Raw genomic sequence first — 15,307 nt, forward strand, 5'->3', positions numbered from 1 at the left:
ACCTTAATTTATGCACACGTTCCAATATGAAAATTAAGAAATAACTTACACAACTTCAGATGGTACGTATTTTAAAGAATATTAAACATATTGAATGGAGAGTTAAATCAGAAAATGATAATGAGGATATGAAAACTATTAAAGATATTTTAAAAATACATACTAAATCGGTACCTAGATTGAACTGCACTTACTTGGATCATTATTTAATCAGTAGCCTAATGCCATCCAAATCCTCTGACTCTCTGGAGAGGAAAATGTCACACACTCCCCTGAGCAGTCCAAGAATCAAATTTACATTCCCAGAGGCAGCTGCTAAGTATTCAATCCCACAGACAACATTTCCTGTAGCTTAGCACACGAGAACGGAAAGCCCTCAGTGAGTAAAATCTTCAACCACGTACTTAAGTTTTTACTAAAATATATACCTTGAACAATAAGGCAGCAAAATGCTGCATTCATTTTAGAGTAAAGAAAGTAGGATTTTCACTTTTAAAAGATTATCCACACATCATATTCTGAAGGAATATAGCATTTTATGTGAGGATTCAACTTGCCTTATGTAAATCACTATAGCACTAGATAAATGTATTAGAGTGGCAGGATAAAAATGTTTAATATATCAAAGTCAGCCTAGGCACAATTCTTTGGGAACTTTTTTGGGAGAAACCACATAGTATCTGGGATCAAACCTGTCTCCTCTCTGCAAGCTCTGAACGGAAGGTCTGTAAGAAAGATACTGCTTGTCTGTTTAGTTCTCAGATGAATCCCCAGAACTGGAAACTACTCCAGTAGTTTCATAGTTGATAATCAGTTGAAATAAGTGCCTGAAGATTATTATAATCATAATACCATTTTGAAAGGAGAATGAATGGAAACTTGAGGCTATTATGCTGTTTGGTCAGACTATGAATATGCAATGATTTGAGTGGTATCAAGAATATCTGCTTTGAAGGTGAATTAACTGAGGTTTCAATCTGGAATTTATGACTTCCTACGAGTATTACTTTTCACTAAGTACTTTGTCTCTCTCAGCCTCAGTAGGAATGTCTTCCTCACAGAACTGTGGGAAGGATTAAGAGTGACAATATGAAATGCTTAGCATGGGGACTGACAAATGGTATTTGTTTGAGAAATACTCGAAATGGTTATCATTGTCTTTTAAGCAAATGTTTATTTTTAGGGAATTAAAGTAATGAAGGCAAATGAGAAATATTGAAGATTATAGAGAAGATAAAAATGAGAAGTCTCTTTCAACCCCCAATTGTGTTCATCAGAAGTAACCAAGATCAGAATGTGTACTCTTCCAGTAATTGTATTAATTTATGAATACAAATATATGTATATGCAATTATACATATTGATTTATAGTTTCTGCAATGACCCTCTTTTTATATTATGTGTTTTAGGGATATTCTGGTATCATGGGTTAACTCTCTTTTTCCAATGTTGCTAAACATTCCACAGTAAATGATGCACTATCTTTTAAATTATAATTCCCTATTCAATGCACATTTAAAAATCCTTTCTAGTTCTTTGCTTGTTTTTCTTCTTTTCCTTTTAGGTATTGTGTCATGCTTTGAAACTAATATGAAAAATAATAGGCTGTCTTATAGCATTTTTATTGTTTAATCCTTCATGACAGTAATCTAGATAAGCAGGTTCATAGACTGTAACACTTCTTTTGAATTAAAAGAGGAAGTCTAGAGTAAGTTCAATAGCATACATTGCAAAATATTTAAGAAAATAACAGATTCATCATTAGAGTTCTAGAAGAGGGACCACATGGTCCAAGTTCTGCTCATAGCTGCAGTAAAAATAGGATGAGTGAATTGGGCAAGATACAGTCATTCTATTCCTTATTTCCTCTTTTTTTGTCAAAAAGATAACCACACAGAATCTCAGCCGGTAGATTTAAAAATAAAAATGTAAAGCTGTACGCAGATGTAAGGTATTGGTAGACATAGGTATTAGGTAAAATTTTTAAATTTTATTTTAAATGATCCAAATATTTAAAGTTCCGCAAATGATAAGTATTTCAGTATATCATGCATTATAACTCTAGATTGAAAAGATTTGTCAATTATGGAGATGATGATGCAATAATACAGGGCATATATCCCGCGGCTTATCCATCAGTTGTCAAGCCAAGGAGTTCACATGGATTACCCAATTTACCAGGTATTCTGCTTTGCTAAACTCTGTTGATAATCACCTGCGGTCACATAGCTCATCTGTTGTATAATAAGGATTAAAACCCAATAGACTGTTTCTAGACCCTGTATTTATTTTGGACAAAAATGATAATTTCTTCATTAAAACCTAATTTTACAGATTCCAAATAATTTTAGGTAACCTTAAAGTACACTGAGAAAAAAAATATCTAAATTTGGCAGGCAAGCACTGAGCAGTGACCATATTCTGTAAGTGGCAATCAACAGAATTAGTATGAGAATAAATGAAACACAAAGATGCCTTCTAAAGATCTACAAATTTCAGTTCCCCATGTAAGATTCTAAGACAAAATGTGTTTTATTGCATTAATTGTATTAATTCGTAGGCGATAACTAGCCATGGAGATTTTATATATATGTATATGTGTGTGTCTATATCTGTGTGTGTGCATGCCCACATACATAGAGAGAGATTATAAACTAGTGGATGTTTCCACCTCTGTTCTATTTCTACCTGCTTTATGTAGAAAGGAGGCACCTCACATGCAGAAATAAATTATATATAATACATAAAGGTAATATTAAAAGTACCAGAGAAAAATATAATTCCAGTGCAGGAGTGAGACACTAGGATGGAGATTTCCACTCTCATCTTTCAAACAAAATTTCAAGGCCAGTATTTAAGGAAAAATGCAGAATATTGGGGTAATTAAAGTTTAGGCTTAAGCCACATAGCCTAAGGAATCAAAATACAGGATGATACCAAACACACTGCATTTAAAACATAAGATAACTTTACCTTTACCTACATTTTTAAAAAAGCCAATGTTAGGAGCTGTGTGTACAAAAGAGTAAAGAGAGAGCAATTTTTCTGTATTTGTAGACAGAATATCTGTGTGGACAGAGCCAGATCAATATGTAAATTTCACAGGCCATCTAAAAATGTTGCTTCACCAGTTTGTGAAACTGACTTGAATCTCTGCAAGAGGAACAGATGTCAACATTTAAGTTACACTAAAAAAAAATGAAAGGCTATGTTATGGACAGCATATTCAGGTAAAAGAGCAACTAGACCCCATGCTTGGTGTGGTGAAATCACAGGGAAACAATCGTTTGGTTGATGAGAGCCACATAAAAAAAATTCAGTCAATGAACTTGAAATTCCACAGCATAGAAATACAGAAAATTCAAAGTAATTGAGGGTAGAACAAATTTTAGTGGTGAGAAATGTTTTAAAAGCCCTGAAATTAAGATAGTGCTGATGTGGGGCCTTCAAAAACAAAGTAAAAGCATTTTTTTAAGAAAGGTTAGAAAAATCCATTTTCATTTGCATTGGTTTTTGGCTTGATCAGAATGATGTTTCTTAAAATACTAAAATAGCAATGTTACTTTTTCTGTTTAAATGTCAATGAAAAAGCTAAAGATCATGATGAATGTATAAAATCAGAAAGATGTATACACAAGTCTGATGGATGATGAGGATTAAAACGATTTCTGTTCCACTTAATAAATAGGCATACTAAACTATGTTGTCAATTCTGTCTTTTAAAAACTTTGTTAAATTGACATTTATATCCTCTAATTAGCTGTTACCTTAACTTTAAAGATGCATAACACTTAGATGATGTCTTTCTGGTAGACTTAAACGTACATTTGCAAGTATACACACACACTAACACATGCACAAGCACACTTGACCAAAGGCAGGAATAGAGGGTCTTATTTTATATATATTTTAAAAGTTGTGAAATCTGAATAAGAAGCATGCTATATAAAAGTTTTTTTTAATCATCCCACAGGAAATAAACCATTTAAATGATTTTCTATTTCTGTTTTGTGTGTTTGTTGTTGTTTTTTAAATGGAGATGTCTCATCTTTTAGCTCTGGCACTTGGACCCTACATTCGAATGACAAAACAACTTCTGCTAGAAGTTTTGAAGGAATGTAAAACAGTGTATAAAGCCCTTTGGGGAAATTAAAAGATCTTCCACGTTGGTTCTCAATGGGATTTAGGAGAAGAATTTGTTCTTGGACAAGTCGAGGATTTTGTTTTCTGAGAGGTCGAGAGATTTTTGGAGGGCACCTTCTCAAATAAGCAATTTGAAGAAGCTGAAATATATTTTTAAAGAGTTCCAAGAACCCATAGAATTCAAAGTGGAAACATCTTTTCCTAAACATATTTAATGTATTTATTTTCAGTTGAACAAAGCCTCATATAATAATATCACATACACACACACACACGCATTCTGATACAACTTCCAGAAGCGAAACGTTATGGGTTAAGTTGCTTTGTTTCTATATTTCCATCAATATATTCTAGAAATCTTCAACTTTAGAATTAAGACAAAAGTCAAAGTGGCCATCTACCTATAACGCATAAAACATGTTATAAATTCAGAATCATTTTTAAAGAATGAAATCCCACAACTATCATGCATATACCCTTGTGTTAGCCAGTAATCTGCCTGAATGAAATAAATTATAAACTTGGAATTCCCACACCTAAATTTTTCATAATAGAAACTCTTGACTTACTTATTCGGATTCACATCACTCCTGAAATTTTGGTAGTAGCATTCGAGAATTCTTCACATTATCTTGCATCCACCTGATGGATTTGATAAGGTACTTTACCTTGTGGCTAAATAGGAAGGATTTTCAGCCTTCTAACTCTACTAGGTAGGTTTATGTAGAGTCAACGCTGGCTTCGTGCAGATGTCTCACCCTCACTGTTGTACAACAAACAGCCACGCGCTCAGAACACAATTACTGTGTCATCTCCGTTCAGATTTGTGAATGTAACTCTTCAGGTTGTGACTTAAGGAACCAAGAGTAGGTAATGACACACGAATTTCTTTGGAATGTCACTCTCAAAGGACTCTACTAGTCTGCTACTTTCATACTGCACAATTAGAAAACAGCCTCGGAGACTGCTAGGACACAAGTTGAATTTTCATGTCTTTTGGAGCCCAAGGTCTCTCAGTTCTGTGATGTTTAAGTAAACAAACTATCCTACTCACAGTTCTTCCAGGTCAGGGGCAAAGATATTAATGTGAATTGAGATGCTTATATTGGCTGAGTACATTTCAGTACAATTTGTAATACTCCTTTTGTTAACCACGCAGTGCTTTCCTGTAAAGAGTGAATAGGCTAAGAATATCGTTGTTTTCCCAAGTTGCATGTAAGAGGCTTGGAGCAGTATCCTCCATGTATTCCAAGCATTAAAACACTTTCTGGACCTGATCCAAGATCCTTGCTAGGCCTGTTTTTCCTCTCATTTTCTGCAACTCCTCAGGGAATATTGGGCAATCATAGTAGGTTAGAGGGAAAAGGACTACAGTGAGTAAAAATTTCTCCTTTGAGGTGAAATAAATACATAAAAATGCAGAAACTACCCCAATCATCTGGTCCAAAATTAAAAACTGTTAACTATTTCCCATATCAGAAAGAAGCATGTCCCAAAAGATTGATTTTATAATAAACTTTCAATGAAGACCTCTCTTTTACAAGCTCCTTTTATTTTTCTCTCTTTATTTTCTTCCTCAGTTTCCCACATTTATCAGCTATGGTTGACTTTCACTTGCCTATTTGACATCTTACTTAATCTTTCTTTCCAATTACCTTTCAAAACGATCCGTGGTTTTAGGTATGTGTGCTTCAGATTGCACTCACATTAATTTACTGTAATTGCACTTAGAAAAGCACAGATATTCCTAAATTAGAAGAAATAATGATTTTATCTGGTTCTTCACTCCTTTTGTAGATAAGTTCATTTTAACCACTGAATGGATTTAATACTGAAATACTCAAAGTCATCCAGCCTCTATTGGCAGTTCCGTACAAAATAATGGCTTTCCAAGAACTATGAAAAAATATTTTCATCAAATCTGAATCTTATTCTGCTGATTTATCTTTGTTACCAACCTACGTAAATTAAAGTAATTAAATTCCTCAAGCTATTAAAGTTCAAAAATGGAAGATCGATTCATTTCTTACTAAATTTATCTGGCTTATCTCTGTCATTTAGATTAGGGGAATTAATACTGTAAGTGACTTTCTTTTCCATAAGGCTTTTAGTGCAACTTAATTACTTGAGAAACCTCTTCTTTCCATGACACAGAGGCCACCACAGGATATGTCAGTCTTTTAGACAATCTTCACATAATCTAAAGTGGATAAATTTTAAACTGAAAGTAGATAAACTCTTTCCAGAAAAATTCTCAGACGTGTTAAGGCATGTTGAGGGATTGCTTCAGTATTTGAAGATGAAGGTTAGTAAGTGATCTGACTAAATTCAGATTCCCAATACACTCATATTTCAGGAATCCTTCAATATGCTTAAGCATTTCTAGAGGAAATAAAGATAATGATGTTTCCTCAAGAACTTCACATCCTCAGATCCTCGGAGCATCTTGTGTCGTGAGGAGTACCTTGAGTTCCAGATGCCACATGTTTTGGATGTAGCTTCTAGAAATTCCCCTTAATGCTGAGTTCAGAAGGAAAGATTTGAAAGCTGCTTCTATATTATTTATAAAGAATGTGCAGATATTAACACATTACCGCCTCTATGATTGTCAATGCTCTATTTAATATTTTCCATTACTTAATTAAATAGGAAATATTATAAGAACAAACATTTCCCCTCAGGACTCACTAAAGCCAGACTCTTTTCTACTATCATGCTGGCCTCATCTGAACAAGGAAGCATGTGTTCATGGTGCTGGGTCCATCTTACACCCCTGAAGAAAGTGACAAAACCAACAACCAAATAAAAAGAAAAGCTGAGCGAGTTAAGAAAGAGCCAGCACGTCAATCCAACTGTGCCTGAAGAGTGCCAACACTGCACTATCAATTATGTGGACTGACAAATCCAGGCATTCATTTAGCTAGCTGGAGTTGAGAGAATCCAAATTAATACATTGACAGTCTGTAAAACCTGGACTTATTTAGATCACAGGTATTTTCACGTACTTGAAACATTTAAAACATCTAACCAAAGTTCTACCTCATTAAATAAGATACAGAAGTCTCTACCAAAAAGGAAAAGAAAAATATTCCTGCAATATAGTTTTCTACATTTTTATGTAATAAATACAGATATTACTATAATATGAAGCATAAAGTATCTTGTTGTTGTATCTTATTCATCGATATATCTTGAGAATTAGTTCCCTTAGAACACTTAGTGTCCTCTCCATAGAAAGTGCTCCAAAAAAATCCTCTATTCATTATTTTTTTGTTGGTTCATGATTTGCAAGGGAGTAGATCACAATGAACCCCTCCCCCCATAATACATTCACTAGGAACCACGTTGGTTGTGTTTACCATTATATCCCCTGGGGTTAAATAGTGCCTGATTCATAACAAGTGCTCAAATACCTGTCAACTGGATGCTGTGGATACTGAATAAGCTGGACCATAGGATTTGCAGCATAAATTTAAAAGAGACATGTGTATGTCAATATGTTGATAGATGATGAGTTACCATTACTATTCCAAGTTAGCTGATGTCGAGGCTTAAAAGAGCTGATGATTTTCCAGATGCACATTTTTTATGTTTAATAGATAACAGGCATGTCCTAGAATGTAGAATAGATGTAGTCTGCTTTAAGCAAAAACCTGAATATACTAAACAGATAGTCTGATTATTCCACGTTAGAAAATATTCTCATAAAGAGGTCCTTATTCACAGATTTTTTTGAGCAATTGGTATGTAATGATGAATGATAAAAAAATTTCCCCCAAGAATTTCAAATAATCCCATGTACTAAATATGTTTATATGTTCATTGCCTGGAAAATATATATTGTTTAAAATGAAATTTTCTGAAATTTATTAACTGATTTAATTACATCAAAAGCATGATTAAACATTAAATACAGAATATTAATAAGTGGTTTTATTGACTTTCTTGCCTATTGAAAACGCTCTCCAAGTTACCTGAATGCTCTATCATTTACTTTTTTACATGCCAATCCAGCATCTTCTTATGGAGACTAGAACATATGTGATTCCTTCCTAATAGCTTGATTTCTGTGGGGTTTTTTGAAGTTGATTTGCTCTGGACTATTCATTCATTTTGTTAAAAATCAGTGAGCCTTTAGTTCAACTACAAACAGCATCTCAGTCCAAAGGACCAGTATAGCCTAGTCATTGGAAACTTAAACTTAGACACTGGGGAACTGGATTTTTGGTTCCAATGGCATCAAATTCAAGGAAACTGGCTTCAGGACTGTCTTGGTACCCATTTCCAATCATGAGCTGAGGTAGGGGCATTGCCTAGATGAACTGATGAGCTAGAGGATTAAAAAAATTGATCATGTACGTAATTCTGTGCAAATGAATAAAAAGGATAAAGAAATAAAACATTCAACGTCCCAAGAAAACCGAGTCAGACTGATTATTGTATACTCAAGAGAACCTTTAATATGATGAACTCCTAAATATCAAAACAAAATGCATAAATGCCAAAGCCCAGGAGAAAAGGAAAATAAATAGAACCTTGGTAGTAGTCTTGTCTCAGGAGAGACAGAGGTTCTATCTCTCCTACTGATGCGATGAACATATAAAAGTTGGAATCCGTAGGGAGACAAAAGAAACACAACACATGTTTATGAAGAGGTACATAGAAGATACAGTTCATATATATGGGTATGTAAAAAAAATAGGAAGTTGTATTAAAATCTGAAAACGTATCCAAAATCAGAAAGGGCAAAACAGTCGAAAATGTCCTGTAAAAAAGGTGCAAATACTGAACTCAAGCATAAGAAAAAGTTTCCTAATTTTTTTCTACATTTGCAAAATAAGCTTTTCAAATAAATTAATTTTATAATACATTTATATATCAGATTATGTAGTAAATTATTTATTACAAGATAATAAAGAGAAATAATATGGTAATATATCTCATATTTTATGATCTATAAATCAGTAGTTAGCAATGTAAAATTAAAATATCATGAAAATGGACAAGATATATACATAAATAGGTAGATTTATAGATTATATGGATAGAATTATTCCAGGAAATCAAATTTAAAGTGCCTTTATATTAGTCCATAGATAATAAAGTATGCCAGTCTTGCTTTCTTGTGCTTTAAATTTAATGCAAATCACACCCACTCACTTACACACACAAACACACACAGACATAGCCAAAGGGGTACTATGAAATAGACATAATAAATTTGAAATAACTGAAAGTACCTAAAGAATTTAAGCTTAATTTTCGTGCCATTGCTATCTATTATAAATCACAGTGTATTATTGTTAACATTTTTAAATGTATAATATTTAGCACAATTATAAATAAAAAAAATACAGCATAGTAGAAAAACTGATCTTACCGGCAAAATATGGAGATTTGGCACAATGCCAGATAAATCAGTATTACACTCACTGATAAATCGGGTTGCCATAGCAAGCCCATAGTCACTGAGTTTCTAAGCAACCTAAGACTCCATAGACCTGCAGATACTTAGGAATCCACTGATCTTTCATCATCCTTAAGGAAGAAATATAAAAACCTACAGTATCAAACTCAACAGAACATACCCTGATTATGGAGTAAGGCAATGGCCCCTATAAAATATCCCCTGTATTAATATCCATTTAATTTATTAATAAATAATATTTGTACTAGGGAGTTATTTGATTACTCTAAGTGCTAAGTGGATGAAATTCCATAAAATGGTCAGTACCTAGTATGTATCAGGTACCCAAATATTTGTTGAATGGATGAACAAAATGCCATGCATAATCCAAGTCTCTAAAGAGACAAAGTTATTTATATAATGCTGGATTTCATAAATGTGTGCCTTTTAACACAAGAATTCATCTGATCAGTAGCACTACTATATAGTATATAATTTCAAATTTTATTTTGATTTCATAATTTTTGTACATTTAGACAACATAGGTAATTGCAGATCAGTAATTTCTTTGATCCTGTGCTGAAATATTTAAAAGTATGATTGATCTCAAAATGCCTATAACCATATTAACTACCCAAATGACAAATAGGATCCTGTGCTGAAATATTTAAAAGTATGATTCATCTCAGAATGTCTAGCAACAATATTAACTACCCAAATGACAAAAAGAATTGAATAGATCTAAGACACAAGCAAGATTATGAATTCTTCCTTGAATGAGTTTATATTAACATTCCCTCTCTCTGCCCTTTGTGAATGCTTTCTTCAGTCTCCTATTTTCATGAAATGTCCACCAAGATAAACCATTTCTCATTTAATCCACAGGGCTCTGTTTCCAATCATTTTAAGGTAATCACAATGAAGTATAATTGAGGCATACAAGCCTTAATTTATTCCACATTGTATGACAATACAGATAGATATAAACCAAAATGATTACATGTGACAAATAAATAACTATGCCTGCAAAATGTGACAGTTTATCTAGTTCCAGTTTTCTAATATTACCTGGTATTCTATACTTTAAGGTAGCTAAGTCTTACTTTGAAAAATATCGTAGGAATTTTCAAGTCGAAAACTAGTTTTAGCTTACTTGTTAGTTATTTTTTTTAACACTACTTCCTATATCTTGTTGGCTGCCACATCAAAAGATTCAGTAGTCCAATCAGGGATATGGTACAATGAATGAGTTCTCTACTCTGAGTTTAAAATAAAGTTGCAAAGTCACCTCTCAAACAAGTCACAGCAGCCACCTGTTGCCAAAAGCCATGCCTGGAATGCCAACATTAACAGACTGCCTGTGATCTTGATTCTGTACTGTTGACCATCAGAAACAGGGGAAGATTGAGTCTTCTTTCTCTAAGACTGGGAAGATACGTATTCTTGTAATACATGAAATAGCAAAGTTCTGTCTTCATAATAGAAGAGAGTCAAAACTTCGATAATTACACTTAGTGCAATTGTATCTTGATGCAGAAAGTGATAGATCATCTACAATTTAACAATCTTCCCAGAACATATACATTCTTAAGAATAAAAGATAGTTAAAAATGAATTTGCCCTTTAAGTATGTTACTATATTAAGACATTCCTCCTTTGTTGCATACATATGTACATTGGAGGGTTTGGATAATTTTGATTATTTTTTTGAATTCCCTCTTAATATTTAGCCTTATTTGTCAATTGCTCATAAGATCATAGCAAGGTTACTAAACCTGACAGCTCCCTCTACCTTCTGTTCAATACAACTATTTTTCTAGAGCTTGGAATGGGGTAACTAAATACTTACAAGATCCATTATACTCCATTCCTGAGAGAAGAGAGAAATGTGAACACTATTTTAACTGGACAAGAACAAAGCAAAAATTAGACTGAAGCAAGAGATTTTAGTATTGCAGGCAACAATTTTGAGTTCTATGTCATTAAATATTAACGTTACAGCTATTACATAGGGGCAATTACCAGTGAGAAGTCCGATGAAAGAATGCAAAACCACGAATGCTAGAGCTGGAAGACCATAGAATTAATTCTGATGACTCTGGTTGTGTTTGCCCCAAGTGCTGGGTCAAATCACTGCTACATATGAATCAGTCAGCCCCACCCCTGAGTCACCGAGAATGGCTGTGGAATTTTGACTGACACACCAACAAAGCAGTAGAACTCCTAAACCAAAGTAAACTGGCTGCAACCAGTGTTTGATTACCTCTCCAGCTTGAAAATGAGCTGCTCTTCACCCTGGTTCTTTCCTTAAAAAAAAGAAACAATTACTCTGTGATGTTTAAAAGAACAGAGAAGCAGCTCACTCTCCAGGGAAATTCCTACTTACTCTCCTCTCTCATAGCAAGTCTCTTGACTATTTTCATCCTTTGTCTTTGTAACAGGACTTTACAGCCCTCCTAGGAACTAAACAGCATGCACATCAGCCAGTGGGGTAAGAAACAAAGCCTCTATGAATATGTATTGGTTTGTGGAAAGCTTGGGATGGGGGCAATATTGAGTGGAGCCTTGCAAAAGTAAGTCCAAGTTTATGAGTTAAGATATTTCTTCACCATGTGAGAGAACAAAGACAGTAAGAGCTAGTGGGTATACTACTATATATACAACCCATCAGAACCCCCGAACATTAAAGATAAAATAAAAAAACACTCTGAAAAGGAAAAATAAGGCCATTACAATGTAGGCTAAACAAGGCAAAAAAAAAAAAAGATTTTTTTTCCCCTGACTTTTTATGGCAGTAATTCTCTTGGGGATTAATATCACTGATATGCCTTCTCTTATACACACACGTATTCAATGAATATTTACCATGTGGCTGCTTTGTGCCCAAAACTCTACCACGAAAAGGAAGAAAAAATTATCTCTACTGTGAGGTTATTTGTAATATACTTCAAATACTTCAGCATAAGTTCTAACGTGTTTGTGACTCTAGGTACTTTTAATGTGCCTCCTGGAAGCAGGCAGTTACCCTGGTTGAGACTGTTCATTCTAGAGCTGGTTACCTAGCATTTAACCAAAATCCACAACCATTATCTTTGCCTTCTAAAAACTGGAGACTTGCAAAGTAAATGTTCCCAAAGGGATTTTCAGTGGGGGAAATTACTGTTGACAAGGAGTTCTGAATTGGCTAGAAACATTACTGGCTTACTCCCTCTCCTTACATAAGAGAATAAAAACTCCAGGAAGCCCAGTCACCACCAATCACCTCATGCTCAGTTCACACATGTTCCATTGTCTAGCTATTGATTTAAGATCTTTCTTGTTTGCCTGACTATGCCTGGATGGTTAGCTGAATCCTAGAGTTAGAATGCTGAGGTTGTGCCTTTGATGAATCTTCCCAGCTAGAACCATTGGGATCCCTAAAAGGACAGAGAGCAGAGATTATTCTAGTGATGCCTACATACACAAGACTATTTCACATAAAGATTCATCAGCAGAAGACTGAGAAGTCTCCTGGGCTCATAGGACATCTGCATTTATTCAGATATAAATAGCCTGTGACACTTAGTCCAAAAACCTTTCACCCACTTCTTATGGAGGACACATTTTTTTCTTATTCTAAAAGAGCATAGCACGCCCCCCCCAAACAGAAAACTTTTATAATGTATCTAATCCTGAACATCTAAGAGATGAGGTCTTCGGAATTCAGGGAATTGTAGTCACTTTTTCCAAGTCATCCGAATGGTTAGTACAAAAAAAAAAACAAGAAAATATTGCTTCTGACTTCCTGCCAAGCACTTCCTATTCTGTTTTCTAGTATTTCTGATCGCTCTAACGAGTAAATGAACTACTTCCTATTTTCTCATTTTTTCTATTTTCTCCTCTCCAAGTTTTAACTTTTGTGTCTGTGTGTGTGTGATAATTCTTCTACATTCTCCTTTAGCCGTACTAGTCAACCAAATACTAAGTTTCTAGGTAAAACTTATCTCTTTTGACACTCTACCCTGTTACTGATATGATGTTAATGTTTGAAACTGTTCTACTTCTAGTGTTCTTTTGATTTTTTTTTAAAGTATACTTATGTTAATTAAAATTTCATTTGAATTCATTTATTCTATTTCTGTCTCTCCTCTCATGTGAGACAACCTGAAAAATCATAGGAGAGGTTAGGGAGCGGGAAGATGTTGGTTCACATATTACCAGGGATCTGGTGTTGTGATAAGTTAGAAAATTAGACAAACATGTTCAGAATCAGTAAGATGTAGGTGATCCTGAATTTATGAATCCATGTAACAAGTAGTATCAAAGGTTAATAGGAAGATACAGACACATGGTTAAGTAGAAGTCAAGCAAACTGCCAATGGTTCTAACTTGATTTGTAAGAAGAACCACAATTAGGAAAAATAATTCTGCTTCAAAGTATAAATATTTTATTTGATGCTGAAAAGATGAAAAAATAGTGAATGCATTCTATTCATAAGCATATTTATTTTGTGATAATTCATAAAGAAAAACCCATTTAAATTAGAAAATGAAAATAAACATCTTGATTGTCATAAAAAACAAATTAAATTTGAATATTATGACTAACAAATTAAAGGTGTATGTATAACTTTGGAAGCACTTTATTGTTTTTAAATCTGAAAGTATTTAAATAAAAATATCAAAAGATAAGTTGTTTATGACAATTACAGTTATCTTTGCTGTTTTATGTTACGTAAATTAAAAAATACCTGGGTTTATTTGTACGTCTCTTATTATGGATAAAAGCATATCATTTTACTGAGAAATTTATGGGTTAGAGAAAGCAAACATTCATGCTCAGACCTAAGGAAATGAGAAACCAGTGGCTGTATGAACAGTAATTTACAATAAGCTGAGACCTTAAGCAATATGTTCTTATTTAAAGAAATTAAAAACAGGGGAAATTTTATTTCCACTTGAAAGCACAGAGAAATAAATATTTGCAAATGAATGTTTCTTTGTTCTATTTTTCACCATAAATTATTACTAGAATATGGATAGCTTATATTTTGGCACTGTTATGAAAGTCATTTTTAGAAGTACTCATTTCCCTCTATTCTTCTTAATTAGAAGTCTTTTGGCAATACCAGATCACTCATTTTAAAATCTACTCTACTGGTGCCATCCAGATGAAGGCTGTTCTGGATATGTTCATTTCCAAGGCTCATCGAACACATCTTCAGCCGAGGTCAATGTGAAGATGGGCACAGTCTTCCCCTGCATGGCCCTCATTCTGGCTTCTGCTAGGGAGTTTGTCCTGGAGTCTCTCCCCTCTTCGTTATTACTCATCTGGATTAGGAAATAAGAAGCAGAGTTTGCTCTTTCCTATAAACAGACAACTCCTAATGGGCCTGCAGCAGGGATCAGGCACCTCCTAAGCAGAATTCCACCTAAGTTTCAATGTTTAAGTCCATCAATTAATGTTCTGATACATGGACAAGCCTCCTAGAAGCAACTGGGAAATGATAACTTAAATCTAATCATAAATACCACAGAAATGGTACCTTGTGCCCTGCCCCCTTCAGGCTAGGTAGATCCAAGGCTGCTTCTCCAGAATCTGCCCTGAGGGCGGCTAACATAGTCTTGCTGAATGTTGGCCGACTTCTAAAATAATTACATCACCCTTTTTAATCCTTGCAACACCACCTCACACTTAATTTGTGAAATTAAAATAATTTTTTAGGAAGCACATTTCCTGAAAAACACAAATTTTTTCCTGTTATATGATGGCTAATG

At 34.0% G+C, this 15,307-nt stretch overlaps 1 protein-coding gene across 6 annotated transcripts in view; it reads right to left on the reverse strand.

Moving 5' to 3' along the window:
• CD36 (CD36 molecule (CD36 blood group)) overlaps positions 1–15,307 on the reverse strand; it is a 91,124-nt gene that overhangs the window by 41,948 nt on the left and 33,869 nt on the right. The window contains exon 1 of one of the 6 annotated variants that reach the window (XM_077152461.1): positions 11,573–11,691. The exons of 2 other annotated variants lie outside the window; for them this stretch is intronic. The gene's annotated coding sequence lies outside the window, so the exon portion shown is untranslated. Of the gene's footprint in view, positions 1–194; positions 277–11,558; positions 11,692–15,307 lie in introns of those variants that run through there. 3 more of the 6 variants (XM_077152796.1, XM_077152536.1, XM_077152871.1) reach the window with 3 other exon arrangements.

Source organism: Tamandua tetradactyla, chromosome 1, assembly GCF_023851605.1.
Source record: "Tamandua tetradactyla isolate mTamTet1 chromosome 1, mTamTet1.pri, whole genome shotgun sequence".
Classification (NCBI taxonomy): Eukaryota; Metazoa; Chordata; class Mammalia; order Pilosa; family Myrmecophagidae; genus Tamandua; species Tamandua tetradactyla.